General features: G+C 57.3%; 16 non-coding genes across 16 annotated transcripts; all 16 read left to right on the top strand.

Moving 5' to 3' along the window:
• Positions 1-571: 571 nt before the first annotated feature.
• On the top strand, positions 572-690 carry LOC143417642 (5S ribosomal RNA). The gene has a single exon (XR_013097788.1). It is a non-coding gene; the product is annotated as a 5S ribosomal RNA (ribosomal RNA).
• A 3,834-nt stretch (positions 691-4,524) lies between these two features.
• Positions 4,525-4,643, top strand: LOC143417900 (5S ribosomal RNA). The gene has a single exon (XR_013098048.1). It is a non-coding gene; the product is annotated as a 5S ribosomal RNA (ribosomal RNA).
• Positions 4,644-5,502: 859 nt separating this feature from the next.
• On the top strand, positions 5,503-5,621 carry LOC143417620 (5S ribosomal RNA). The gene has a single exon (XR_013097766.1). It is a non-coding gene; the product is annotated as a 5S ribosomal RNA (ribosomal RNA).
• A 1,135-nt stretch (positions 5,622-6,756) lies between these two features.
• LOC143417925 (5S ribosomal RNA) lies at positions 6,757-6,875 on the top strand. The gene has a single exon (XR_013098073.1). It is a non-coding gene; the product is annotated as a 5S ribosomal RNA (ribosomal RNA).
• A 940-nt stretch (positions 6,876-7,815) lies between these two features.
• LOC143417643 (5S ribosomal RNA) lies at positions 7,816-7,934 on the top strand. Its single transcript, XR_013097789.1, has one exon. It is a non-coding gene; the product is annotated as a 5S ribosomal RNA (ribosomal RNA).
• Positions 7,935-10,216: 2,282 nt separating this feature from the next.
• Positions 10,217-10,335, top strand: LOC143417182 (5S ribosomal RNA). Its single transcript, XR_013097399.1, has one exon. It is a non-coding gene; the product is annotated as a 5S ribosomal RNA (ribosomal RNA).
• A 1,291-nt stretch (positions 10,336-11,626) lies between these two features.
• LOC143417644 (5S ribosomal RNA) lies at positions 11,627-11,745 on the top strand. The gene has a single exon (XR_013097790.1). It is a non-coding gene; the product is annotated as a 5S ribosomal RNA (ribosomal RNA).
• A 3,954-nt stretch (positions 11,746-15,699) lies between these two features.
• On the top strand, positions 15,700-15,818 carry LOC143417306 (5S ribosomal RNA). Its single transcript, XR_013097526.1, has one exon. It is a non-coding gene; the product is annotated as a 5S ribosomal RNA (ribosomal RNA).
• Positions 15,819-16,677: 859 nt separating this feature from the next.
• Positions 16,678-16,796, top strand: LOC143417630 (5S ribosomal RNA). The gene has a single exon (XR_013097776.1). It is a non-coding gene; the product is annotated as a 5S ribosomal RNA (ribosomal RNA).
• Positions 16,797-17,931: 1,135 nt separating this feature from the next.
• Positions 17,932-18,050, top strand: LOC143417926 (5S ribosomal RNA). The gene has a single exon (XR_013098074.1). It is a non-coding gene; the product is annotated as a 5S ribosomal RNA (ribosomal RNA).
• Positions 18,051-19,660: 1,610 nt separating this feature from the next.
• LOC143417645 (5S ribosomal RNA) lies at positions 19,661-19,779 on the top strand. Its single transcript, XR_013097791.1, has one exon. It is a non-coding gene; the product is annotated as a 5S ribosomal RNA (ribosomal RNA).
• Positions 19,780-20,598: 819 nt separating this feature from the next.
• LOC143417641 (5S ribosomal RNA) lies at positions 20,599-20,717 on the top strand. Its single transcript, XR_013097787.1, has one exon. It is a non-coding gene; the product is annotated as a 5S ribosomal RNA (ribosomal RNA).
• A 1,769-nt stretch (positions 20,718-22,486) lies between these two features.
• Positions 22,487-22,605, top strand: LOC143417646 (5S ribosomal RNA). Its single transcript, XR_013097792.1, has one exon. It is a non-coding gene; the product is annotated as a 5S ribosomal RNA (ribosomal RNA).
• Positions 22,606-23,464: 859 nt separating this feature from the next.
• Positions 23,465-23,583, top strand: LOC143417652 (5S ribosomal RNA). Its single transcript, XR_013097798.1, has one exon. It is a non-coding gene; the product is annotated as a 5S ribosomal RNA (ribosomal RNA).
• A 1,135-nt stretch (positions 23,584-24,718) lies between these two features.
• On the top strand, positions 24,719-24,837 carry LOC143417927 (5S ribosomal RNA). Its single transcript, XR_013098075.1, has one exon. It is a non-coding gene; the product is annotated as a 5S ribosomal RNA (ribosomal RNA).
• Positions 24,838-26,447: 1,610 nt separating this feature from the next.
• LOC143417647 (5S ribosomal RNA) lies at positions 26,448-26,566 on the top strand. The gene has a single exon (XR_013097793.1). It is a non-coding gene; the product is annotated as a 5S ribosomal RNA (ribosomal RNA).
• The last annotated feature ends 619 nt before the right edge of the window (positions 26,567-27,185 follow it).

Here is a 27,185-nt window from a genome sequence, read left to right on the forward strand (position 1 = left end):
GGCTGAGGCCACTTACACCACACCAGTGCCTGTGGCTTCTGGCTGAGGCCACTTACACCACACCAGGGCCTTAGTTGCTATTGAGGCCAATTACACCACACCAGGGTCTGTGACTCTTGCTCAGGCCACTTACACCACACCAGGGCCTGTGGCACTGGCTGAGGCCACTTACACCACACCAGGGCCTGTGGCTGCTGGCTGAGGCCACTTACACCACACCAGGGCCTGTGGCTGCTGGCTGAGGCCAATTACACCACACCAGGGCCTGTGGCTCTTGCTCAGGCCACTCACATCACACCAGGCCCTGCGCTTCTGGCCGAGGCCATCTTCACCAAACCAGGCCCTGTGCTGCTAGCTGTGGCCATGTACAACACACCAGGCCCTGTGCTGGTTCCTGAGGCCATCTTCAACAATCCAGGGCCTGTGCTGTTAGATAAATGCTAAACTGAGCCTTTGGGTTAGGGTATTATGCAAACATGCAGGTATGGTTAAAGGATTGTCTTCGTAACTTCAGGTACTTGCCACCTAATCAGTTGAATCCATAAATTGAGACATTGTGCTGGGGTCAGCAGCTTACGGCCATACCACCCTGAGCACGCCCGACCTCGTCTGATCTCGGAAGCTAAGCAGGGCTGGGCTTGGTTAGTACTTGGATGGGAGACTGCCTGGGAATACCTGGTGCTGTAAGCCTTTCATTTTCATGTCATTGAACCGCTTTTGATCCAGAGAAGGGGTGTATTAAAAGACCAAAAGCAGCTGCCCATTAATGAGGGCACATTAACGACATTGCTTTTGGCTGTTTTCCAATGTCTTGTGCTGCTAGCTGATGCCACCTACACAACACCAGGGCCTGAGTGACCGGCTGGGGCCACTTACACCACATCAGGGCCTGTGGCTGCTGGCTGAGGCCACTTACACCACACCAGGGCATTAGTTGCTATTGAGGCCAATTACACCACACCAGGGTCTGTGGCTCTTGCTCAGGCCACTTACACCACACCAGGGCCTGTGGCACTGGCTGAGGCCACTTACACCACACCAGGGCCTGTGGCTGCTGGCTGAGGCCACCTACACCACACCAGGGCATTAGTTGCTATTGAGGCCAATTACACCACACCAGGGTCTGTGACTCTTGCTCAGGCCACTTACACCACACCAGTGCCTGTGGCACTGGCTGAGGCCACTTACACCACACCAGGGCCTTGTGCTGCTGGCTGAGGCCACTTACACCACACCAGTGCCTGTGGCTGCTGGCTGAGGCCACTTACACCACACCAGGGCATTAGTTGCTATTGAGGCCCCTTACACCACACCAGGGCCTGTGGCACTGGCTGAGGCCACTTACACCACACCAGGGCCTGTGGCTGCTGGCTGAGGCCACCTACACCACACCAGGGCATTAGTTGCTATTGAGGCCAATTACACCACACCAGGGTCTGTGGCTCTTGCTCAGGCCACTTACACCACACCAGGGCCTGTGGCACTGGCTGAGGCCACTTACACTACACCAGGGCCTGAGGCTCTGGCTGAGGCCACTTACACCACACCAGGGCCTGTGGCTGCTGGCTGAGGCCACTTACACCACACCAGGGCCTGTGGCTGCTGGCTGAGGCCACTTACACCACACCAGGGCCTGTGGCTGCTGGCTGAGGCCACTTACACCACACCAGGGCCTGTGGCTCTTGCTCAGGCCACTCACATCACACCAGGCCCTGCGCTTCTGGCTGAGGCCATCTTCACCCAACCAGGCCCTGTGCTGCTAGCTGTGGCCATGTACAACACACCAGGCCCTGTGCTGGTTCCTGAGGCCATCTTCAACAATCCAGGGCCTGTGCTGTTGGATAAATGCTAAACTGAGCCTTTGGGTTAGGGTATTATGCAAACATGCAGGTATGGTTATAGGATTGTCTTCGTAACTTGTGCTGTAAGCCTTTCATTTTCATGTCATTGAACCGCTTTTGATCCAGAGAAGGGGTGTATTAAAAGACCTCAAGCAGCTGCCCATTAATGAGGGCACATTAACGACATTGCTTTTGGCTGTTTTCCAATGTCTTGTGCTGCTAGCTGATGCCACCTACACCACACCAGGGCCTGAGTGACCGGCTGGGGCCACTTACACCACATCAGGGCCTGTGGCTGCTGGCTGAGGCCACTTACACCACACCAGGGCCTGTGGCTGCTGGCTGAGGCCACTTACACCACACCAGATCCTTAGTTGCTATTGAGGCCAATTACACCCCACCAGGGTCTGTGGCTCTTGCTCAGGCCACTTACACCACACCAGGGCCTTAGTTGCTATTGAGGCCAATTACACCACACCAGGGCCTGTGGCTGCTGGCTGAGGCCACTTACACCACACCAGGGCCTGTGGCTGCTGGCTGAGGCCACTTACACCACACAAGGGCCTGTGGCTGCTGGCTGAGGCCACCTACACCACACCAGGGCCTTAGTTGCTATTGAGGCCAATTACACCACACCAGGGTCTGTGACTCTTGCTCAGGCCACTTACACCACACCAGGGCCTGTTGCACTGGCTGAGGCCACTTACACCACACCAGGGCCTGTGGCTGCTGGCTGAGGCCACTTACACCACACCAGGGCCTGTGGCTGCTGGCTGAGGCCACTTACACCACACCAGGGCCTGTGGCTGCTGGCTGAGGGCACTTACACCACACCAGGGCCTGTGGCACTGGCTGAGGCCACTTACACCACACCAGGGCCTGTGGCTGCTGGCTGAGGCCACCTACACCACACCAGGGCATTAGTTGCTATTGAGGCCAATTACACCACACCAGGGTCTGTGACTCTTGCTCAGGCCACTTACACCACACCAGTGCCTGTGGCACTGGCTGAGGCCACTTACACCACACCAGGGCCTGTGGCTGCTGGCTGAGGCCACTTACACCACACCAGGGCCTGTGGCTGCTGGCTGAGGTCACTTACACCACACCAGGGCCTGTGGCTGCTGGCTGAGGGCACTTACACCACACCAGTGCCTGTGGCTTCTGGCTGAGGCCACTTACACCACACCAGGGCCTGTGGCTCTTGCTTGGGCCACTTACACCACACCAGGGCCTGTGGCTGCTGGCTGAGGCCACTTACACCACACCAGGGCCTGTGGCTGCTGGCTGAGGCCACTTACACCACACCAGGGCCTGTGGCTGCTGGCTGAGGGCACTTACACCACACCAGTGCCTGTGGCTGCTGGCTGAGGCCACTTACACCACACCAGGGCATTAGTTGCTATTGAGGCCCCTTACACCACACCAGGGCCTGTGGCACTGGCTGAGGCCACTTACACCACACCAGGGCCTGTGGCTGCTGGCTGAGGCCACCTACACCACACCAGGGCATTAGTTGCTATTGAGGCCAATTACACCACACCAGGGTCTGTGACTCTTGCTCAGGCCACTTACACCACACCAGGGCCTGTGGCACTGGCTGAGGCCACTTACACCACACCAGGGCCTGTGGCTGCTGGCTGAGGCCACTTACACCACACCAGGGCCTGTGGCTGCTGGCTGAGGTCACTTACACCACACCAGGGCCTGTGGCTGCTGGCTGAGGGCACTTACACCACACCAGTGCCTGTGGCTTCTGGCTGAGGCCACTTACACCACACCAGGGCCTGTGGCTGCTGGCTCAGGCCACTTACACCACACCAGGGCCTGTGGCTGCTGGCTGAGGCCACTTACACCACACCAGGGCCTGTGGCTGCTGGCTGAGGCCACTTACACCACACCAGTGCCTGTGGCTGCTGGCTGAGGCCACTTACACCACACCAGGGCATTAGTTGCTATTGAGGCCCCTTACACCACACCAGGGCCTGTGGCACTGGCTGAGGCCACTTACACTACACCAGGGCATTAGTTGCTATTGAGGCCCCTTACACCACACCAGGGCCTGTGGCTGCTGGCTGAGGCCACCTACACCACACCAGGGCATTAGTTGCTATTGAGGCCAATTACACCACACCAGGGTCTGTGGCTCTTGCTCAGGCCACTTACACCACACCAGGGCCTGTGGCACTGGCTGAGGCCACTTACACTACACCAGGGCCTGTGGCTCTGGCTGAGGCCACTTACACCACACCAGGGCCTGTGGCTGCTGGCTGAGGCCACTTACACCACACCAGGGCCTGTGGCTGCTGGCTGAGGCCACTTACACCACACCAGTGCCTGTGGCTTCTGGCTGAGGCCACTTACACCACACCAGGGCCTGTGGCTCTTGCTCAGGCCACTCACATCACACCAGGCCCTGCGCTTCTGGCCGAGGCCATCTTCACCAAACCAGGCCCTGTGCTGCTAGCTGTGGCCATGTACAACACACCAGGCCCTGTGCTGGTTCCTGAGGCCATCTTCAACAATCCAGGGCCTGTGCTGTTGGATAAATGCTAAACTGAGCCTTTGGGTTAGGGTATTATGCAAACATGCAGGTATGGTTATAGGATTGTCTTCGTAACTTCAGGTACTTGCCACCTAATCAGTTGAATCCATAAATTGAGACATTGTGCTGGGGCCAGCAGCTTACGGCCATACCACCCTGAGCACGCCCGACCTCGTCTGAGCTCGGAAGCTAAGCAGGGCTGGGCTTGGTTAGTACTTGGATGGGAGACTGCCTGGGAATACCTGGTGCTGTAAGCCTTTCATTTTCATGTCATTGAACCACTTTTGATCCAGAGAAGGGGTGTATTAAAAGACCAAAAGCAGCTGCCCATTAATGAGGGCACATTAACGACATTGCTTTTGGCTGTTTTCCAATGTCTTGTGCTGCTAGCTGATGCCACCTACACCACACCAGGGCCTGAGTGACCGGCTGGGGCGACTTACACCACATCAGGGCCTGTGGCTCTGGCTGAGGCCACTTACACCACACCAGGGCCTGTGGCTGCTGGCTGAGGCCACATACACAACACCAGGGCCTTAGTTGCTATTGAGGCCAATTACACCACACCAGGGTCTGTGACTCTTGCTCAGGCCACTTACACCACACCAGGGCCTTAGTTGCTATTGAGGCCAATTACACCACACCAGGGCCTGTGGCTGCTGGCTGAGGCCACTTACACCACACCAGGGCCTGTGGCTGCTGGCTGAGGCCACTTACACCACACAAGGGCCTGTGGCTGCTGGCTGAGGCCACCTACACCACACCAGGGCCTGTGGCTTCTGGCTGAGGCCACTTACACCACACCAGGGCCTGTGGCTCTTGCTCAGGCCACTCATATCACACCAGACCCTGTGCTTCTGGCCGAGGCCATCTTCACCAAACCTGGCCCTGTGCTGCTTGCTGTGGCCATGTACAACACACCAGGCCCTGTGCTGGTTCCTGAGGCCATCTTCAACAATCCAGGGCCTGTGCTGTTAGATAAATGCTAAACTGAGCCTTTGGGTTAGGGTATTATGCAAAAATGCAGGTATGGTTAAAGGATTGTCTTCGTAACTTCAGGTACTTGCCACCTAATCAGTTGAATCCATAAATTGAGACATTGTGCTGGGGCCAGCAGCTTACGGCCATACCACCCTGAGCACGCCCGACCTCGTCTGATCTCGGAAGCTAAGCAGGGCTGGGCTTGGTTAGTACTTGGATGGGAGACCGCCTGGGAATACCTGGTGCTGTAAGCATTTCATTTTCATGTCACTGAACCGCTTTTGATCCAGAGAAGGGGTGTATTAAAAGACCAAAAGCAGCTGCCCATTAATGAGGGCACATTAACGACATTGCTTTTGGCTGTTTTCCAATGTCTTGTGCTGCTAGCTGATGCCACCTACACCACACCAGGGCCTGAGTGACCGGCTGGGGCCACTTACACCACATCAGGGCCTGTGGCTGCTGGCTGAGGCCACTTACACCACACCAGGGCCTGTGGCTGCTGGCTGAGGCCACTTACACCACACCAGGGCCTGTGGCTGCTGGCTGAGGCCACCTACACCACACCAGGGCCTTAGTTGCTATTGAGGCCAATTACACCACACCAGGGTCTGTGGCTCTTGCTCAAGCCACTTACACCACACCAGGGCCTGTGGCTGCTGGCTGAGGCCACTTACACCACACCAGGGCATTAGTTGCTATTGAGGCCACTTACACCACACCAGGGCCTGTGGCTGCTGGCTGAGGCCACCTACACCACACCAGGGCATTAGTTGCTATTGAGGCCAATTACACCACACCAGGGTCTTTGGCTCTTGCTCAGGCCACTTACACCACACCAGGGCCTGTGGCACTGGCTGAGGCCACTTACACCACACCAGGGCCTGTGGCTCTGGCTGAGGCCACTTACACCACACCAGGGCCTGTGGCTGCTGGCTGAGGCCACTTACACCACACCAGGGCCTGTGGCTGCTGGCTGAGGCCACTTACACCACACCAGGGCCTGTGGCTGCTGGCTGAGGCCACTTACACCACACCAGGGCCTGTGGCTTCTGGCTGAGGCCACTTACACCACACCAGGGCCTGTGGCTCTTGCTCAGGCCACTCACATCACACCAGGCCCTGCGCTTCTGGCCGAGGCCATCTTCACCAAACCAGGCCCTGTGCTGCTAGCTGTGGCCATGTACAACACACCAGGCCCTGTGCTGGTTCCTGAGGCCATCTTCAACAATCCATGGCCTGTGCTGTTAGATAAATGCTAAACTGAGCCTTTGGGTTAGGGTATTATGCAAACATGCAGGTATGGTTAAAGGATTGTCTTCGTAACTTCAGGTACTTGCCACCTAATCAGTTGAATCCATAAATTGAGACATTGTGCTGGGGCCAGCAGCTTACGGCCATACCACCCTGAGCACGCCCGACCTCGTCTGATCTCGGAAGCTAAGCAGGGCTGGGCTTGGTTTGTACTTGGATGGGAGACTACCTGGGAATACCTGGTGCTGTAAGCCTTTCATTTTCATGTCATTGAACCGCTTTTGATCCAGAGAAGGGGTGTATTAAAAGACCAAAAGCAGCTGCCCATTAATGATGGCACATTAACGACATTGCTTTTGGCTGTTTTCCAATGTCTTGTGCTGCTAGCTGATGCCACCTACACCACACCAGGGCCTGAGTGACCGGCTGGGGCCACTTACACCACATCAGGGCCTGTGGCTGCTGGCTCAGGCCACTTACACCACACCAGGGCCTGTGGCTGCTGGCTGAGGCCACTTACACCACACCAGGGCCTGTGGCTGCTGGCTGAGGCCACCTACACCACACCAGGGCCTTAGTTGCTATTGAGGCCAATTACACCACACCAGGGTCTGTAGCTCTTGCTCAGGCCACTTACACCACACCAGGGCCTGTGGCACTGGCTGAGGCCACTTACACCACACCAGGGCCTGTGGCTCTGGCTGAGGCCACTTACACCACACCAGGGCCTGTGGCTGCTGGCTGAGGCCACTTACACCACACCAGGGCCTGTGGCTGCTGGCTGAGGCCACTTACACCACACCAGGGCCTGTGGCTGCTGGCTGAGGCCACTTACACCACACCAGTGCCTGTGGCTTCTGGCTGAGGCCACTTACACCACACCAGGGCCTGTGGCTCTTGCTCAGGCCACTCACATCACACCAGGCCCTGCGCTTCTGGCCGAGGCCATCTTCACCAAACCAGGCCCTGTGCTGCTAGCTGTGGCCATGTACAACACACCAGGCCCTGTGCTGGTTCCTGAGGCCATCTTCAACAATCCATGGCCTGTGCTGTTAGATAAATGCTAAACTGAGCCTTTGGGTTAGGGTATTATGCAAACATGCAGGTATGGTTAAAGGATTGTCTTCGTAACTTCAGGTACTTGCCACCTAATCAGTTGAATCCATAAATTGAGACATTGTGCTGGGGCCAGCAGCTTACGGCCATACCACCCTGAGCACGCCCGACCTCGTCTGATCTCGGAAGCTAAGCAGGGCTGGGCTTGGTTAGTACTTGGATGGGAGACTGCCTGGGAATACCTGGTGCTGTAAGCCTTTCATTTTCATGTCATTGAACCGCTTTTGATCCAGAGAAGGGGTGTATTAAAAGACCAAAAGCAGCTGCCCATTAATGAGGGCACATTAACGACATTGCTTTTGGCTGTTTTCCAATGTCTTGTGCTGCTAGCTGATGCCACCTACACCACACCAGGGCCTGAGTGACCGGCTGGGGCCACTTACACCACATCAGGGCCTGTGGCTGCTGGCTGAGGCCACTTACACCACACCAGGGCCTGTGGCTGCTGGCTGAGGCCACTTACACCACACCAGGGCATTAGTTGCTATTGAGGCCAATTACACCACACCAGGGTCTGTGGCTCTTGCTCAGGCCACTTACACCACATCAGGGCCTGTGGCACTGGCTGAGGCCACTTACACCACACCAGGGCCTGTGGCTGCTGGCTGAGGCCACTTACACCACACCAGGGCATTAGTTGCTATTGAGGCCAATTACACCACACCAGGGTCTGTGACTCTTGCTCAGGCCACTTACACCACACTAGGGCCTGTGGCACTGGCTGAGGCCACTTACACCACACCAGGGCCTGTGGCTGCTGGCTGAGGCCACTTACACCACACCAGGGCCTGTGGCTGCTGGCTGAGGTCACTTACACCACACCAGTGCCTGTGGCTGCTGGCTGAGGGCACTTACACCACACCAGTGCCTGTGGCTTCTGGCTGAGGCCACTTACACCACACCAGGGCCTGTGGCTGCTGGCTGAGGCCACTTACACCACACCAGGGCCTGTGGCTGCTGGCTGAGGTCACTTACACCACACCAGTGCCTGTGGCTGCTGGCTGAGGGCACTTACACCACACCAGTGCCTGTGGCTTCTGGCTGAGGCCACTTACACCACACCAGGGCCTGTGGCTCTTGCTCAGGCCACTTACACCACACCAGGGCCTGTGGCTGCTGGCTGAGGCCACTTACACCACACCAGGGCCTGTGGCTGCTGGCTGAGGGCACTTACACCACACCAGTGCCTGTGGCTGCTGGCTGAGGCCACTTACACCACACCAGGGCATTAGTTGCTATTGAGGCCCCTTACACCACACCAGGGCCTGTGGCACTGGCTGAGGCCACTTACACCACACCAGGGCCTGTGGCTGCTGGCTGAGGCCACCTACACCACACCAGGGCATTAGTTGCTATTGAGGCCAATTACACCACACCAGGGTCTGTGACTCTTGCTCAGGCCACTTACACCACACCAGGGCCTGTGGCACTGGCTGAGGCCACTTACACCACACCAGGGCCTGTGGCTGCTGGCTGAGGCCACTTACACCACACCAGGGCCTGTGGCTGCTGGCTCAGGTCACTTACACCACACCAGGGCCTGTGGCTGCTGGCTGAGGGCACTTACACCACACCAGTGCCTGTGGCTTCTGGCTGAGGCCACTTACACCACACCAGGGCCTGTGGCAGCTGGCTCAGGCCACTTACACCACACCAGGGCCTGTGGCTGCTGGCTGAGGCCACTTACACCACACCAGGGCCTGTGGCTGCTGGCTGAGGCCACTTACACCACACCAGTGCCTGTGGCTGCTGGCTGAGGCCACTTACACCACACCAGGGCATTAGTTGCTATTGAGGCCCCTTACACCACACCAGGGCCTGTGGCACTGGCTGAGGCCACTTACACCACACCAGGGCCTGTGGCTGCTGGCTGAGGCCACCTACACCTCACCAGGGCATTAGTTGCTATTGAGGCCAATTACACCACACCAGGGTCTGTGGCTCTTGCTCAGGCCACTTACACCACACCAGGGCCTGTGGCACTGGCTGAGGCCACTTACACCACACCAGGGCCTGTGGCTCTGGCTGAGGCCACTTACACCACACCAGGGCCTGTGGCTGCTGGCTGAGGCCATTTACACCACACCAGGGCCTGTGGCTGCTGGCTGAGGCCACTTACACCACACCAGGGCCTGTGGCTGCTGGCTGAGGCCACTTACACCACACCAGTGCCTGTGGCTTCTGGCTGAGGCCACTTACACCACACCAGGGCCTGTGGCTCTTGCTCAGGCCACTCACATCACACCAGGCCCTGCGCTTCTGGCCGAGGCCATCTTCACCAAACCAGGCCCTGTGCTGCTAGCTGTGGCCATGTACAACACACCAGGGCCTGTGCTGTTAGATAAATGCTAAACTGAGCCTTTGGGTTAGGGTATTATGCAAACATGCAGGTATGGTTAAAGGATTGTCTTCGTAACTTCAGGTACTTGCCACCTAATCAGTTGAATCCATAAATTGAGACATTGTGCTGGGGCCAGCAGCTTACGGCCATACCACCCTGAGCACGCCCGACCTCGTCTGATCTCGGAAGCTAAGCAGGGCTGGGCTTGGTTAGTACTTGGATGGGAGACTACCTGGGAATACCTGGTACTGTAAGCCTTTCATTTTCATGTCATTGAACCGCTTTTGATCCAGAGAAGGGGTGTATTAAAAGACCAAAAGCAGCTGCCCATTAATGAGGGCACATTAACGACATTGCTTTTGGCTGTTTTCCAATGTCTTGTGCTGCTAGCTGATGCCACCTACACCACACCAGGGCCTGAGTGACCGGCTGGGGCCACTTACACCACATCAGGGCCTGTGGCTGCTGGCTGAGGCCACTTACACCACACCAGGGCCTGTGGCTGCTGGCTGAGGCCACTTACACCACACCAGGGCCTGTGGCTGCTGGCTGAGGCCACCTACACCACACCAGGGCCTTAGTTGCTATTGAGGCCAATTACACCACACCAGGGTCTGTGGCTCTTGCTCAGGCCACTTACACCACACCAGGGCCTGTGGCTGCTGGCTGAGGCCACTTACACCACACCAGGGCATTAGTTGCTATTGAGGCCACTTACACCACACCAGGGCCTGTGGCTGCTGGCTGAGGCCACCTACACCACACCAGGGCATTAGTTGCTATTGAGGCCAATTACACCACACCAGGGTCTGTGGCTCTTGCTCAGGCCACTTACACCACACCAGGGCCTGTGGCACTGGCTGAGGCCACTTACACCACACCAGGGCCTGTGGCTCTGGCTGAGGCCACTTACACCACACCAGGGCCTGTGGCTGCTGGCTGAGGCCACTTACACCACACCAGGGCCTGTGGCTGCTGGCTGAGGCCACTTACACCACACCAGTGCCTGTGGCTTCTGGCTGAGGCCACTTACACCACACCAGGGCCTTAGTTGCTATTGAGGCCAATTACACCACACCAGGGTCTGTGACTCTTGCTCAGGCCACTTACACCACACCAGGGCCTGTGGCACTGGCTGAGGCCACTTACACCACACCAGGGCCTGTGGCTGCTGGCTGAGGCCACTTACACCACACCAGGGCCTGTGGCTGCTGGCTGAGGCCAATTACACCACACCAGGGCCTGTGGCTCTTGCTCAGGCCACTCACATCACACCAGGCCCTGCGCTTCTGGCCGAGGCCATCTTCACCAAACCAGGCCCTGTGCTGCTAGCTGTGGCCATGTACAACACACCAGGCCCTGTGCTGGTTCCTGAGGCCATCTTCAACAATCCAGGGCCTGTGCTGTTAGATAAATGCTAAACTGAGCCTTTGGGTTAGGGTATTATGCAAACATGCAGGTATGGTTAAAGGATTGTCTTCGTAACTTCAGGTACTTGCCACCTAATCAGTTGAATCCATAAATTGAGACATTGTGCTGGGGCCAGCAGCTTACGGCCATACCACCCTGAGCACGCCCGACCTCGTCTGATCTCGGAAGCTAAGCAGGGCTGGGCTTGGTTAGTACTTGGATGGGAGACTGCCTGGGAATACCTGGTGCTGTAAGCCTTTCATTTTCATGTCATTGAACCGCTTTTGATCCAGAGAAGGGGTGTATTAAAAGACCAAAAGCAGCTGCCCATTAATGAGGGCACATTAACGACATTGCTTTTGGCTGTTTTCCAATGTCTTGTGCTGCTAGCTGATGCCACCTACACAACACCAGGGCCTGAGTGACCGGCTGGGGCCACTTACACCACATCAGGGCCTGTGGCTGCTGGCTGAGGCCACTTACACCACACCAGGGCCTGTGGCTGCTGGCTGAGGCCACTTACACCACACCAGGGCATTAGTTGCTATTGAGGCCAATTACACCACACCAGGGTCTGTGGCTCTTGCTCAGGCCACTTACACCACACCAGGGCCTGTGGCACTGGCTGAGGCCACCTACACCACACCAGGGCATTAGTTGCTATTGAGGCCAATTACACCACACCAGGGTCTGTGACTCTTGCTCAGGCCACTTACACCACACCAGTGCCTGTGGCACTGGCTGAGGCCACTTACACCACACCAGGGCCTTGTGCTGCTGGCTGAGGCCACTTACACCACACCAGTGCCTGTGGCTGCTGGCTGAGGCCACTTACACCACACCAGGGCATTAGTTGCTATTGAGGCCCCTTACACCACACCAGGGCCTGTGGCACTGGCTGAGGCCACTTACACCACACCAGGGCCTGTGGCTGCTGGCTGAGGCCACCTACACCACACCAGGGCATTAGTTGCTATTGAGGCCAATTACACCACACCAGGGTCTGTGGCTCTTGCTCAGGCCACTTACACCACACCAGGGCCTGTGGCACTGGCTGAGGCCACTTACACTACACCAGGGCCTGAGGCTCTGGCTGAGGCCACTTACACCACACCAGGGCCTGTGGCTACTGGCTGAGGCCACTTACACCACACCAGGGCCTGTGGCTGCTGGCTGAGGCCACTTACACCACACCAGGGCCTGTGGCTGCTGGCTGAGGCCACTTACACCACACCAGGGCCTGCGGCTGCTGGCTGAGGCCACTTACACCACACCAGGGCCTGTGGCTGCTGGCTGAGGCCACTTACACCACACCAGTGCCTGTGGCTTCTGGCTGAGGCCACTTACACCACACCAGGGCCTGTGGCTCTTGCTCAGGCCACTCACATCACACCAGGCCCTGCGCTTCTGGCCGAGGCCATCTTCACCCAACCAGGCCCTGTGCTGCTAGCTGTGGCCATGTACAACACACCAGGCCCTGTGCTGGTTCCTGAGGCCATCTTCAACAATCCAGGGCCTGTGCTGTTGGATAAATGCTAAACTGAGCCTTTGGGTTAGGGTATTATGCAAACATGCAGGTATGGTTATAGGATTGTCTTCGTAACTTATGCTGTAAGCCTTTCATTTTCATGTCATTGAACCGCTTTTGATCCAGAGAAGGGGTGTATTAAAAGACCTCAAGCAGCTGCCCATTAATGAGGGCACATTAACGACATTGCTTTTGGCTGTTTTCCAATGTCTTGTGCTGCTAGCTGATGCCACCTACACCACACCAGGGCCTGAGTGACCGGCTGGGGCCACTTACACCACATCAGGGCCTGTGGCTGCTGGCTGAGGCCACTTACACCACACCAGGGCCTGTGGCTGCTGGCTGAGGCCACTTACACCACACCAGAGCCTTAGTTGCTATTGAGGCCAATTACACCACACCAGGGTCTGTGGCTCTTGCTCAGGCCACTTACACCACACCAGGGCCTTAGTTGCTATTGAGGCCAATTACACCACACCAGGGCCTGTGGCTGCTGGCTGAGGCCACTTACACCACACCAGGGCCTGTGGCTGCTGGCTGAGGCCACTTACACCACACAAGGGCCTGTGGCTGCTGGCTGAGGCCACCTACACCACACCAGGGCCTTAGTTGCTATTGAGGCCAATTACACCACACCAGGGTCTGTGACTCTTGCTCAGGCCACTTACACCACACCAGGGCCTGTTGCACTGGCTGAGGCCACTTACACCACACCAGGGCCTGTGGCTGCTGGCTGAGGCCACTTACACCACACCAGGGCCTGTGGCTGCTGGCTGAGGCCACTTACACCACACCAGGGCCTGTGGCTGCTGGCTGAGGGCACTTACACCACACCAGGGCCTGTGGCACTGGCTGAGGCCACTTACACCACACCAGGGCCTGTGGCTGCTGGCTGAGGCCACCTACACCACACCAGGGCATTAGTTGCTATTGAGGCCAATTACACCACACCAGGGTCTGTGACTCTTGCTCAGGCCACTTACACCACACCAGTGCCTGTGGCACTGGCTGAGGCCACTTACACCACACCAGGGCCTGTGGCTGCTGGCTGAGGCCACTTACACCACACCAGGGCCTGTGGCTGCTGGCTGAGGTCACTTACACCACACCAGGGCCTGTGGCTGCTGGCTGAGGGCACTTACACCACACCAGTGCCTGTGGCTTCTGGCTGAGGCCACTTACACCACACCAGGGCCTGTGGCTCTTGCTTGGGCCACTTACACCACACCAGGGCCTGTGGCTGCTGGCTGAGGCCACTTACACCACACCAGGGCCTGTGGCTGCTGGCTGAGGCCACTTACACCACACCAGGGCCTGTGGCTGCTGGCTGAGGGCACTTACACCACACCAGTGCCTGTGGCTGCTGGCTGAGGCCACTTACACCACACCAGGGCATTAGTTGCTATTGAGGCCCCTTACACCACACCAGGGCCTGTGGCACTGGCTGAGGCCACTTACACCACACCAGGGCCTGTGGCTGCTGGCTGAGGCCACCTACACCACACCAGGGCATTAGTTGCTATTGAGGCCAATTACACCACACCAGGGTCTGTGACTCTTGCTCAGGCCACTTACACCACACCAGGGCCTGTGGCACTGGCTGAGGCCACTTACACCACACCAGGGCCTGTGGCTGCTGGCTGAGGCCACTTACACCACACCAGGGCCTGTGGCTGCTGGCTGAGGTCACTTACACCACACCAGGGCCTGTGGCTGCTGGCTGAGGGCACTTACACCACACCAGTGCCTGTGGCTTCTGGCTGAGGCCACTTACACCACACCAGGGCCTGTGGCTGCTGGCTCAGGCCACTTACACCACACCAGGGCCTGTGGCTGCTGGCTGAGGCCACTTACACCACACCAGGGCCTGTGGCTGCTGGCTGAGGCCACTTACACCACACCAGTGCCTGTGGCTGCTGGCTGAGGCCACTTACACCACACCAGGGCATTAGTTGCTATTGAGGCCCCTTACACCACACCAGGGCCTGTGGCACTGGCTGAGGCCACTTACACTACACCAGGGCATTAGTTGCTATTGAGGCCCCTTACACCACACCAGGGCCTGTGGCTGCTGGCTGAGGCCACCTACACCACACCAGGGCATTAGTTGCTATTGAGGCCAATTACACCACACCAGGGTCTGTGGCTCTTGCTCAGGCCACTTACACCACACCAGGGCCTGTGGCACTGGCTGAGGCCACTTACACTACACCAGGGCCTGTGGCTCTGGCTGAGGCCACTTACACCACACCAGGGCCTGTGGCTGCTGGCTGAGGCCACTTACACCACACCAGGGCCTGTGGCTGCTGGCTGAGGCCACTTACACCACACCAGTGCCTGTGGCTTCTGGCTGAGGCCACTTACACCACACCAGGGCCTGTGGCTCTTGCTCAGGCCACTCACATCACACCAGGCCCTGCGCTTCTGGCCGAGGCCATCTTCACCAAACCAGGCCCTGTGCTGCTAGCTGTGGCCATGTACAACACACCAGGCCCTGTGCTGGTTCCTGAGGCCATCTTCAACAATCCAGGGCCTGTGCTGTTGGATAAATGCTAAACTGAGCCTTTGGGTTAGGGTATTATGCAAACATGCAGGTATGGTTATAGGATTGTCTTCGTAACTTCAGGTACTTGCCACCTAATCAGTTGAATCCATAAATTGAGACATTGTGCTGGGGCCAGCAGCTTACGGCCATACCACCCTGAGCATGCCCGACCTCGTCTGAGCTCGGAAGCTAAGCAGGGCTGGGCTTGGTTAGTACTTGGATGGGAGACTGCCTGGGAATACCTGGTGCTGTAAGCCTTTCATTTTCATGTCATTGAACCACTTTTGATCCAGAGAAGGGGTGTATTAAAAGACCAAAAGCAGCTGCCCATTAATGAGGGCACATTAACGACATTGCTTTTGGCTGTTTTCCAATGTCTTGTGCTGCTAGCTGATGCCACCTACACCACACCAGGGCCTGAGTGACCGGCTGGGGCGACTTACACCACATCAGGGCCTGTGGCTCTGGCTGAGGCCACTTACACCACACCAGGGCCTGTGGCTGCTGGCTGAGGCCACATACACAACACCAGGGCCTTAGTTGCTATTGAGGCCAATTACACCACACCAGGGTCTGTGACTCTTGCTCAGGCCACTTACACCACACCAGGGCCTTAGTTGCTATTGAGGCCAATTACACCACACCAGGGCCTGTGGCTGCTGGCTGAGGCCACTTACACCACACCAGGGCCTGTGGCTGCTGGCTGAGGCCACTTACACCACACAAGGGCCTGTGGCTGCTGGCTGAGGCCACCTACACCACACCAGGGCCTGTGGCTTCTGGCTGAGGCCACTTACACCACACCAGGGCCTGTGGCTCTTGCTCAGGCCACTCATATCACACCAGACCCTGTGCTTCTGGCCGAGGCCATCTTCACCAAACCTGGCCCTGTGCTGCTTGCTGTGGCCATGTACAACACACCAGGCCCTGTGCTGGTTCCTGAGGCCATCTTCAACAATCCAGGGCCTGTGCTGTTAGATAAATGCTAAACTGAGCCTTTGGGTTAGGGTATTATGCAAAAATGCAGGTATGGTTAAAGGATTGTCTTCGTAACTTCAGGTACTTGCCACCTAATCAGTTGAATCCATAAATTGAGACATTGTGCTGGGGCCAGCAGCTTACGGCCATACCACCCTGAGCACGCCCGACCTCGTCTGATCTCGGAAGCTAAGCAGGGCTGGGCTTGGTTAGTACTTGGATGGGAGACCGCCTGGGAATACCTGGTGCTGTAAGCATTTCATTTTCATGTCACTGAACCGCTTTTGATCCAGAGAAGGGGTGTATTAAAAGACCAAAAGCAGCTGCCCATTAATGAGGGCACATTAACGACATTGCTTTTGGCTGTTTTCCAATGTCTTGTGCTGCTAGCTGATGCCACCTACACCACACCAGGGCCTGAGTGACCGGCTGGGGCCACTTACACCACATCAGGGCCTGTGGCTGCTGGCTGAGGCCACTTACACCACACCAGGGCCTGTGGCTGCTGGCTGAGGCCACTTACACCACACCAGGGCCTGTGGCTGCTGGCTGAGGCCACCTACACCACACCAGGGCCTTAGTTGCTATTGAGGCCAATTACACCACACCAGGGTCTGTGGCTCTTGCTCAAGCCACTTACACCACACCAGGGCCTGTGGCTGCTGGCTGAGGCCACTTACACCACACCAGGGCATTAGTTGCTATTGAGGCCACTTACACCACACCAGGGCCTGTGGCTGCTGGCTGAGGCCACCTACACCACACCAGGGCATTAGTTGCTATTGAGGCCAATTACACCACACCAGGGTCTTTGGCTCTTGCTCAGGCCACTTACACCACACCAGGGCCTGTGGCACTGGCTGAGGCCACTTACACCACACCAGGGCCTGTGGCTCTGGCTGAGGCCACTTACACCACACCAGGGCCTGTGGCTGCTGGCTGAGGCCACTTACACCACACCAGGGCCTGTGGCTGCTGGCTGAGGCCACTTACACCACACCAGGGCCTGTGGCTGCTGGCTGAGGCCACTTACACCACACCAGGGCCTGTGGCTTCTGGCTGAGGCCACTTACACCACACCAGGGCCTGTGGCTCTTGCTCAGGCCACTCACATCACACCAGGCCCTGCGCTTCTGGCCGAGGCCATCTTCACCAAACCAGGCCCTGTGCTGCTAGCTGTGGCCATGTACAACACACCAGGCCCTGTGCTGGTTCCTGAGGCCATCTTCAACAATCCATGGCCTGTGCTGTTAGATAAATGCTAAACTGAGCCTTTGGGTTAGGGTATTATGCAAACATGCAGGTATGGTTAAAGGATTGTCTTCGTAACTTCAGGTACTTGCCACCTAATCAGTTGAATCCATAAATTGAGACATTGTGCTGGGGCCAGCAGCTTACGGCCATACCACCCTGAGCACGCCCGACCTCGTCTGATCTCGGAAGCTAAGCAGGGCTGGGCTTGGTTTGTACTTGGATGGGAGACTACCTGGGAATACCTGGTGCTGTAAGCCTTTCATTTTCATGTCATTGAACCGCTTTTGATCCAGAGAAGGGGTGTATTAAAAGACCAAAAGCAGCTGCCCATTAATGATGGCACATTAACGACATTGCTTTTGGCTGTTTTACAATGTCTTGTGCTGCTAGCTGATGCCACCTACACCACACCAGGGCCTGAGTGACCGGCTGGGGCCACTTACACCACATCAGGGCCTGTGGCTGCTGGCTGAGGCCACTTACACCACACCAGGGCCTGTGGCTGCTGGCTGAGGCCACTTACACCACACCAGGGCATTAGTTGCTATTGAGGCCAATTACACCACACCAGGGTCTGTGGCTCTTGCTCAGGCCACTTACACCACACCAGGGCCTGTGGCACTGGCTGAGGCCACTTACACCGCACCAGGGCCTGTGGCTGCTGGCTGAGGCCACCTACACCACACCAGGGCATTAGTTGCTATTGAGGCCAATTACACCACACCAGGGTCTGTGACTCTTGCTCAGGCCACTTACACCACACCAGGGCCTGTGGCACTGGCTGAGGCCACTTACACCACACCAGGGCCTGTGGCTGCTGGCTGAGGCCACTTACACCACACCAGGGCCTGTGGCTGCTGGCTGAGGTCACTTACACCACACCAGGGCCTGTGGCTGCTGGCTGAGGGCACTTACACCACACCAGTGCCTGTGGCTTCTGGCTGAGGCCACTTACACCACACCAGGGCCTGTGGCTCTTGCTCAGGCCACTTACACCACACCAGGGCCTGTGCTGCTTGCTGAGGCCACTTACACCACACCAGGGCCTGTGGCTGCTGGCTGAGGCCACTTACACCACACCAGGGCCTGTGGCTGCTGGCTGAGGGCACTTACACCACACCAGTGCCTGTGGCTGCTGGCTGAGGCCACTTACACCACACCAGGGCATTAGTTGCTATTGAGGCCCCTTACACCACACCAGGGCCTGTGGCACTGGCTGAGGCCACTTACACCACACCAGGGCCTGTGGCTGCTGGCTGAGGCCACCTACACCACACCAGGGCATTAGTTGCTATTGAGGCCAATTACACCACACCAGGGCCTGTGGCACTGGCTGAGGCCACTTACACTACACCAGGGCCTGTGGCTCTGGCTGAGGCCACTTACACCACACCAGGGCCTGTGGCTGCTGGCTGAGGCCACTTACACCACACCAGGGCCTGTGGTTGCTGGCTGAGGCCACTTACACCACACCAGGGCCTGTGGCTGCTGGCTGAGGCCACTTACACCACACCAGGGCCTGTGGCTGCTGGCTGAGGCCACTTACACCACACCAGGGCCTGTGGCTGCTGGCTGAGGCCACTTACACCACACCAGTGCCTGTGGCTTCTGGCTCAGGCCACTCACATCACACCAGGCCCTGTGCTGCTAGCTGTGGCCATGTACAACACACCAGGCCCTGTGCTGGTTCCTGAGGCCATCTTCAACAATCCAGGGCCTGTGCTGTTAGATAAATGCTAAACTGAGCCTTTGGGTTAGGGTATTATGCAAACATGCAGGTATGGTTAAAGGATTGTCTTCGTAACTTCAGGTACTTGCCACCTAATCAGTTGAATCCATAAATTGAGACATTGTGCTGGGGCCAGCAGCTTACGGCCATACCACCCTGAGCACGCCCGACCTCGTCTGATCTCGGAAGCTAAGCAGGGCTGGGCTTGGTTAGTACTTGGATGGGAGACTGCCTGGGAATACCTGGTGCTGTAAGCCTTTCATTTTCATGTCATTGAACCACTTTTGATCCAGAGAAGGGGTGTATTAAAAGACCAAAAGCAGCTGCCCATTAATGAGGGCACATTAACGACATTGCTTTTGGCTGTTTTCCAATGTCTTGTGCTGCTAGCTGATGCCACCTACACCACACCAGGGCCTGAGTGACCGGCTGGGGCCACTTACACCACATCAGGGCCTGTGGCTCTGGCTGAGGCCACTTACACCACACCAGGGCCTGTGGCTGCTGGCTGAGGCCACATACACAACACCAGGGCCTTAGTTGCTATTGAGGCCAATTACACCACACCAGGGTCTGTGACTCTTGCTCAGGCCACTTACACCACACCAGGGCCTTAGTTGCTATTGAGGCCAATTACACCACACCAGGGCCTGTGGCTGCTGGCTGAGGCCACTTACACCACACCAGGGCCTGTGGCTGCTGGCTGAGGCCACTTACACCACACAAGGGCCTGTGGCTGCTGGCTGAGGCCACCTACACCACACCAGGGCCTGTGGCTCTTGCTCAGGCCACTCATATCACACCAGACCCTGTGCTTCTGGCCGAGGCCATCTTCACCAAACCTGGCCCTGTGCTGCTTGCTGTGGCCATGTACAACACACCAGGCCCTGTGCTGGTTCCTGAGGCCATCTTCAACAATCCAGGGCCTGTGCTGTTAGATAAATGCTAAACTGAGCCTTTGGGTTAGGGTATTATGCAAAAATGCAGGTATGGTTAAAGGATTGTCTTCGTAACTTCAGGTACTTGCCACCTAATCAGTTGAATCCATAAATTGAGACATTGTGCTGGGGCCAGCAGCTTACGGCCATACCACCCTGAGCACGCCCGACCTCGTCTGATCTCGGAAGCTAAGCAGGGCTGGGCTTGGTTAGTACTTGGATGGGAGACCGCCTGGGAATACCTGGTGCTGTAAGCATTTCATTTTCATGTCACTGAACCGCTTTTGATCCAGAGAAGGGGTGTATTAAAAGACCAAAAGCAGCTGCCCATTAATGAGGGCACATTAACGACATTGCTTTTGGCTGTTTTCCAATGTCTTGTGCTGCTAGCTGATGCCACCTACACCACACCAGGGCCTGAGTGACCGGCTGGGGCCACTTACACCACATCAGGGCCTGTGGCTGCTGGCTGAGGCCACTTACACCACACCAGGGCCTGTGGCTGCTGGCTGAGGCCACTTACACCACACCAGGGCCTGTGGCTGCTGGCTGAGGCCACCTACACCACACCAGGGCCTTAGTTGCTATTGAGGCCAATTACACCACACCAGGGCCTGTGGCTGCTGGCTGAGGCCACTTACACCACACCAGGGCCTGTGGCTGCTGGCTGAGGCCACTTACACCACACCAGGGCCTGTGGCTGCTGGCTGAGGCCACCTACACCACACCAGGGCCTTAGTTGCTATTGAGGCCACTTACACCGCACCAGGGCCTGTGGCTGCTGGCTGAGGCCACCTACACCACACCAGGGCATTAGTTGCTATTGAGGCCAATTACACCACACCAGGGTCTGTGACTCTTGCTCAGGCCACTTACACCACACCAGGGCCTGTGGCACTGGCTGAGGCCACTTACACCACACCAGGGCCTGTGGCTGCTGGCTGAGGCCACTTACACCACACCAGGGCCTGTGGCTGCTGGCTGAGGTCACTTACACCACACCAGGGCCTGTGGCTGCTGGCTGAGGGCACTTACACCACACCAGTGCCTGTGGCTTCTGGCTGAGGCCACTTACACCACACCAGGGCCTGTGGCTCTTGCTCAGGCCACTTACACCACACCAGGGCCTGTGCTGCTGGCTGAGGCCACTTACACCACACCAGGGCCTGTGGCTGCTGGCTGAGGCCACTTACACCACACCAGGGCCTGTGGCTGCTGGCTGAGGGCACTTACACCACACCAGTGCCTGTGGCTGCTGGCTGAGGCCACTTACACCACACCAGGGCATTAGTTGCTATTGAGGCCCCTTACACCACACCAGGGCCTGTGGCACTGGCTGAGGCCACTTACACCACACCAGGGCCTGTGGCTGCTGGCTGAGGCCACCTACACCACACCAGGGCATTAGTTGCTATTGAGGCCAATTACACCACACCAGGGTCTGTGGCTCTTGCTCAGGCCACTTACACCACACCAGGGCCTGTGGCACTGGCTGAGGCCACTTACACTACACCAGGGCCTGTGGCTCTGGCTGAGGCCACTTACACCACACCAGGGCCTGTGGCTGCTGGCTGAGGCCACTTACACCACACCAGGGCCTGTGGTTGCTGGCTGAGGCCACTTACACCACACCAGGGCCTGTGGCTGCTGGCTGAGGCCACTTACACCACACCAGGGCCTGTGGCTGCTGGCTGAGGCCACTTACACCACACCAGGGCCTGTGGCTGCTGGCTGAGGCCACTTACACCACACCAGTGCCTGTGGCTTCTGGCTCAGGCCACTCACATCACACCAGGCCCTGTGCTGCTAGCTGTGGCCATGTACAACACACCAGGCCCTGTGCTGGTTCCTGAGGCCATCTTCAACAATCCAGGGCCTGTGCTGTTAGATAAATGCTAAACTGAGCCTTTGGGTTAGGGTATTATGCAAACATGCAGGTATGGTTAAAGGATTGTCTTCGTAACTTCAGGTACTTGCCACCTAATCAGTTGAATCCATAAATTGAGACATTGTGCTGGGGCCAGCAGCTTACGGCCATACCACCCTGAGCACGCCCGACCTCGTCTGATCTCGGAAGCTAAGCAGGGCTGGGCTTGGTTAGTACTTGGATGGGAGACTGCCTGGGAATACCTGGTGCTGTAAGCCTTTCATTTTCATGTCATTGAACCACTTTTGATCCAGAGAAGGGGTGTATTAAAAGACCAAAAGCAGCTGCCCATTAATGAGGGCACATTAACGACATTGCTTTTGGCTGTTTTCCAATGTCTTGTGCTGCTAGCTGATGCCACCTACACCACACCAGGGCCTGAGTGACCGGCTGGGGCCACTTACACCACATCAGGGCCTGTGGCTCTGGCTGAGGCCACTTACACCACACCAGGGCCTGTGGCTGCTGGCTGAGGCCACATACACAACACCAGGGCCTTAGTTGCTATTGAGGCCAATTACACCACACCAGGGTCTGTGACTCTTGCTCAGGCCACTTACACCACACCAGGGCCTTAGTTGCTATTGAGGCCAATTACACCACACCAGGGCCTGTGGCTGCTGGCTGAGGCCACTTACACCACACCAGGGCCTGTGGCTGCTGGCTGAGGCCACTTACACCACACAAGGGCCTGTGGCTGCTGGCTGAGGCCACCTACACCACACCAGGGCCTGTGGCTTCTGGCTGAGGCCACTTACACCACACCAGGGCCTGTGGCTCTTGCTCAGGCCACTCATATCACACCAGACCCTGTGCTTCTGGCCGAGGCCATCTTCACCAAACCTGGCCCTGTGCTGCTTGCTGTGGCCATGTACAACACACCAGGCCCTGTGCTGGTTCCTGAGGCCATCTTCAACAATCCAGGGCCTGTGCTGTTAGATAAATGCTAAACTGAGCCTTTGGGTTAGGGTATTATGCAAAAATGCAGGTATGGTTAAAGGATTGTCTTCGTAACTTCAGGTACTTGCCACCTAATCAGTTGAATCCATAAATTGAGACATTGTGCTGGGGCCAGCAGCTTACGGCCATACCACCCTGAGCACGCCCGACCTCGTCTGATCTCGGAAGCTAAGCAGGGCTGGGCTTGGTTAGTACTTGGATGGGAGACCGCCTGGGAATACCTGGTGCTGTAAGCATTTCATTTTCATGTCACTGAACCGCTTTTGATCCAGAGAAGGGGTGTATTAAAAGACCAAAAGCAGCTGCCCATTAATGAGGGCACATTAACGACATTGCTTTTGGCTGTTTTCCAATGTCTTGTGCTGCTAGCTGATGCCACCTACACCACACCAGGGCCTGAGTGACCGGCTGGGGCCACTTACACCACATCAGGGCCTGTGGCTGCTGGCTGAGGCCACTTACACCACACCAGGGCCTGTGGCTGCTGGCTGAGGCCACTTACACCACACCAGGGCCTGTGGCTGCTGGCTGAGGCCACCTACACCACACCAGGGCCTTAGTTGCTATTGAGGCCAATTACACCACACCAGGGTCTGTGGCTCTTGCTCAAGCCACTTACACCACACCAGGGCCTGTGGCTGCTGGCTGAGGCCACTTACACCACACCAGGGCATTAGTTGCTATTGAGGCCACTTACACCACACCAGGGCCTGTGGCTGCTGGCTGAGGCCACCTACACCACACCAGGGCATTAGTTGCTATTGAGGCCAATTACACCACACCAGGGTCTTTGGCTCTTGCTCAGGCCACTTACACCACACCAGGGCCTGTGGCACTGGCTGAGGCCACTTACACCACACCAGGGCCTGTGGCTCTGGCTGAGGCCACTTACACCACACCAGGGCCTGTGGCTGCTGGCTGAGGCCACTTACACCACACCAGGGCCTGTGGCTGCTGGCTGAGGCCACTTACACCACACCAGGGCCTGTGGCTGCTGGCTGAGGCCACTTACACCACACCAGGGCCTGTGGCTTCTGGCTGAGGCCACTTACACCACACCAGGGCCTGTGGCTCTTGCTCAGGCCACTCACATCACACCAGGCCCTGCGCTTCTGGCCGAGGCCATCTTCACCAAACCAGGCCCTGTGCTGCTAGCTGTGGCCATGTACAACACACCAGGCCCTGTGCTGGTTCCTGAGGCCATCTTCAACAATCCATGGCCTGTGCTGTTAGATAAATGCTAAACTGAGCCTTTGGGTTAGGGTATTATGCAAACATGCAGGTATGGTTAAAGGATTGTCTTCGTAACTTCAGGTACTTGCCACCTAATCAGTTGAATCCATAAATTGAGACATTGTGCTGGGGCCAGCAGCTTACGGCCATACCACCCTGAGCACGCCCGACCTCGTCTGATCTCGGAAGCTAAGCAGGGCTGGGCTTGGTTTGTACTTGGATGGGAGACTACCTGGGAATACCTGGTGCTGTAAGCCTTTCATTTTCATGTCATTGAACCGCTTTTGATCCAGAGAAGGGGTGTATTAAAAGACCAAAAGCAGCTGCCCATTAATGATGGCACATTAACGACATTGCTTTTGGCTGTTTTACAATGTCTTGTGCTGCTAGCTGATGCCACCTACACCACACCAGGGCCTGAGTGACCGGCTGGGGCCACTTACACCACATCAGGGCCTGTGGCTGCTGGCTGAGGCCACTTACACCACACCAGGGCCTGTGGCTGCTGGCTGAGGCCACTTACACCACACCAGGGCATTAGTTGCTATTGAGGCCAATTACACCACACCAGGGTCTGTGGCTCTTGCTCAGGCCACTTACACCACACCAGGGCCTGTGGCACTGGCTGAGGCCACTTACACCGCACCAGGGCCTGTGGCTGCTGGCTGAGGCCACCTACACCACACCAGGGCATTAGTTGCTATTGAGGCCAATTACACCACACCAGGGTCTGTGACTCTTGCTCAGGCCACTTACACCACACCAGGGCCTGTGGCACTGGCTGAGGCCACTTACACCACACCAGGGCCTGTGGCTGCTGGCTGAGGCCACTTACACCACACCAGGGCCTGTGGCTGCTGGCTGAGGTCACTTACACCACACCAGGGCCTGTGGCTGCTGGCTGAGGGCACTTACACCACACCAGTGCCTGTGGCTTCTGGCTGAGGCCACTTACACCACACCAGGGCCTGTGGCTCTTGCTCAGGCCACTTACACCACACCAGGGCCTGTGCTGCTTGCTGAGGCCACTTACACCACACCAGGGCCTGTGGCTGCTGGCTGAGGCCACTTACACCACACCAGGGCCTGTGGCTGCTGGCTGAGGGCACTTACACCACACCAGTGCCTGTGGCTGCTGGCTGAGGCCACTTACACCACACCAGGGCATTAGTTGCTATTGAGGCCCCTTACACCACACCAGGGCCTGTGGCACTGGCTGAGGCCACTTACACCACACCAGGGCCTGTGGCTGCTGGCTGAGGCCACCTACACCACACCAGGGCATTAGTTGCTATTGAGGCCAATTACACCACACCAGGGCCTGTGGCACTGGCTGAGGCCACTTACACTACACCAGGGCCTGTGGCTCTGGCTGAGGCCACTTACACCACACCAGGGCCTGTGGCTGCTGGCTGAGGCCACTTACACCACACCAGGGCCTGTGGTTGCTGGCTGAGGCCACTTACACCACACCAGGGCCTGTGGCTGCTGGCTGAGGCCACTTACACCACACCAGGGCCTGTGGCTGCTGGCTGAGGCCACTTACACCACACCAGGGCCTGTGGCTGCTGGCTGAGGCCACTTACACCACACCAGTGCCTGTGGCTTCTGGCTCAGGCCACTCACATCACACCAGGCCCTGTGCTGCTAGCTGTGGCCATGTACAACACACCAGGCCCTGTGCTGGTTCCTGAGGCCATCTTCAACAATCCAGGGCCTGTGCTGTTAGATAAATGCTAAACTGAGCCTTTGGGTTAGGGTATTATGCAAACATGCAGGTATGGTTAAAGGATTGTCTTCGTAACTTCAGGTACTTGCCACCTAATCAGTTGAATCCATAAATTGAGACATTGTGCTGGGGCCAGCAGCTTACGGCCATACCACCCTGAGCACGCCCGACCTCGTCTGATCTCGGAAGCTAAGCAGGGCTGGGCTTGGTTAGTACTTGGATGGGAGACTGCCTGGGAATACCTGGTGCTGTAAGCCTTTCATTTTCATGTCATTGAACCACTTTTGATCCAGAGAAGGGGTGTATTAAAAGACCAAAAGCAGCTGCCCATTAATGAGGGCACATTAACGACATTGCTTTTGGCTGTTTTCCAATGTCTTGTGCTGCTAGCTGATGCCACCTACACCACACCAGGGCCTGAGTGACCGGCTGGGGCCACTTACACCACATCAGGGCCTGTGGCTCTGGCTGAGGCCACTTACACCACACCAGGGCCTGTGGCTGCTGGCTGAGGCCACATACACAACACCAGGGCCTTAGTTGCTATTGAGGCCAATTACACCACACCAGGGTCTGTGACTCTTGCTCAGGCCACTTACACCACACCAGGGCCTTAGTTGCTATTGAGGCCAATTACACCACACCAGGGCCTGTGGCTGCTGGCTGAGGCCACTTACACCACACCAGGGCCTGTGGCTGCTGGCTGAGGCCACTTACACCACACAAGGGCCTGTGGCTGCTGGCTGAGGCCACCTACACCACACCAGGGCCTGTGGCTTCTGGCTGAGGCCACTTACACCACACCAGGGCCTGTGGCTCTTGCTCAGGCCACTCATATCACACCAGACCCTGTGCTTCTGGCCGAGGCCATCTTCA

This window comes from Maylandia zebra, linkage group LG3 (assembly GCF_041146795.1).
Source record: "Maylandia zebra isolate NMK-2024a linkage group LG3, Mzebra_GT3a, whole genome shotgun sequence".
NCBI lineage: Eukaryota > Metazoa > Chordata > Actinopteri > Cichliformes > Cichlidae > Maylandia > Maylandia zebra.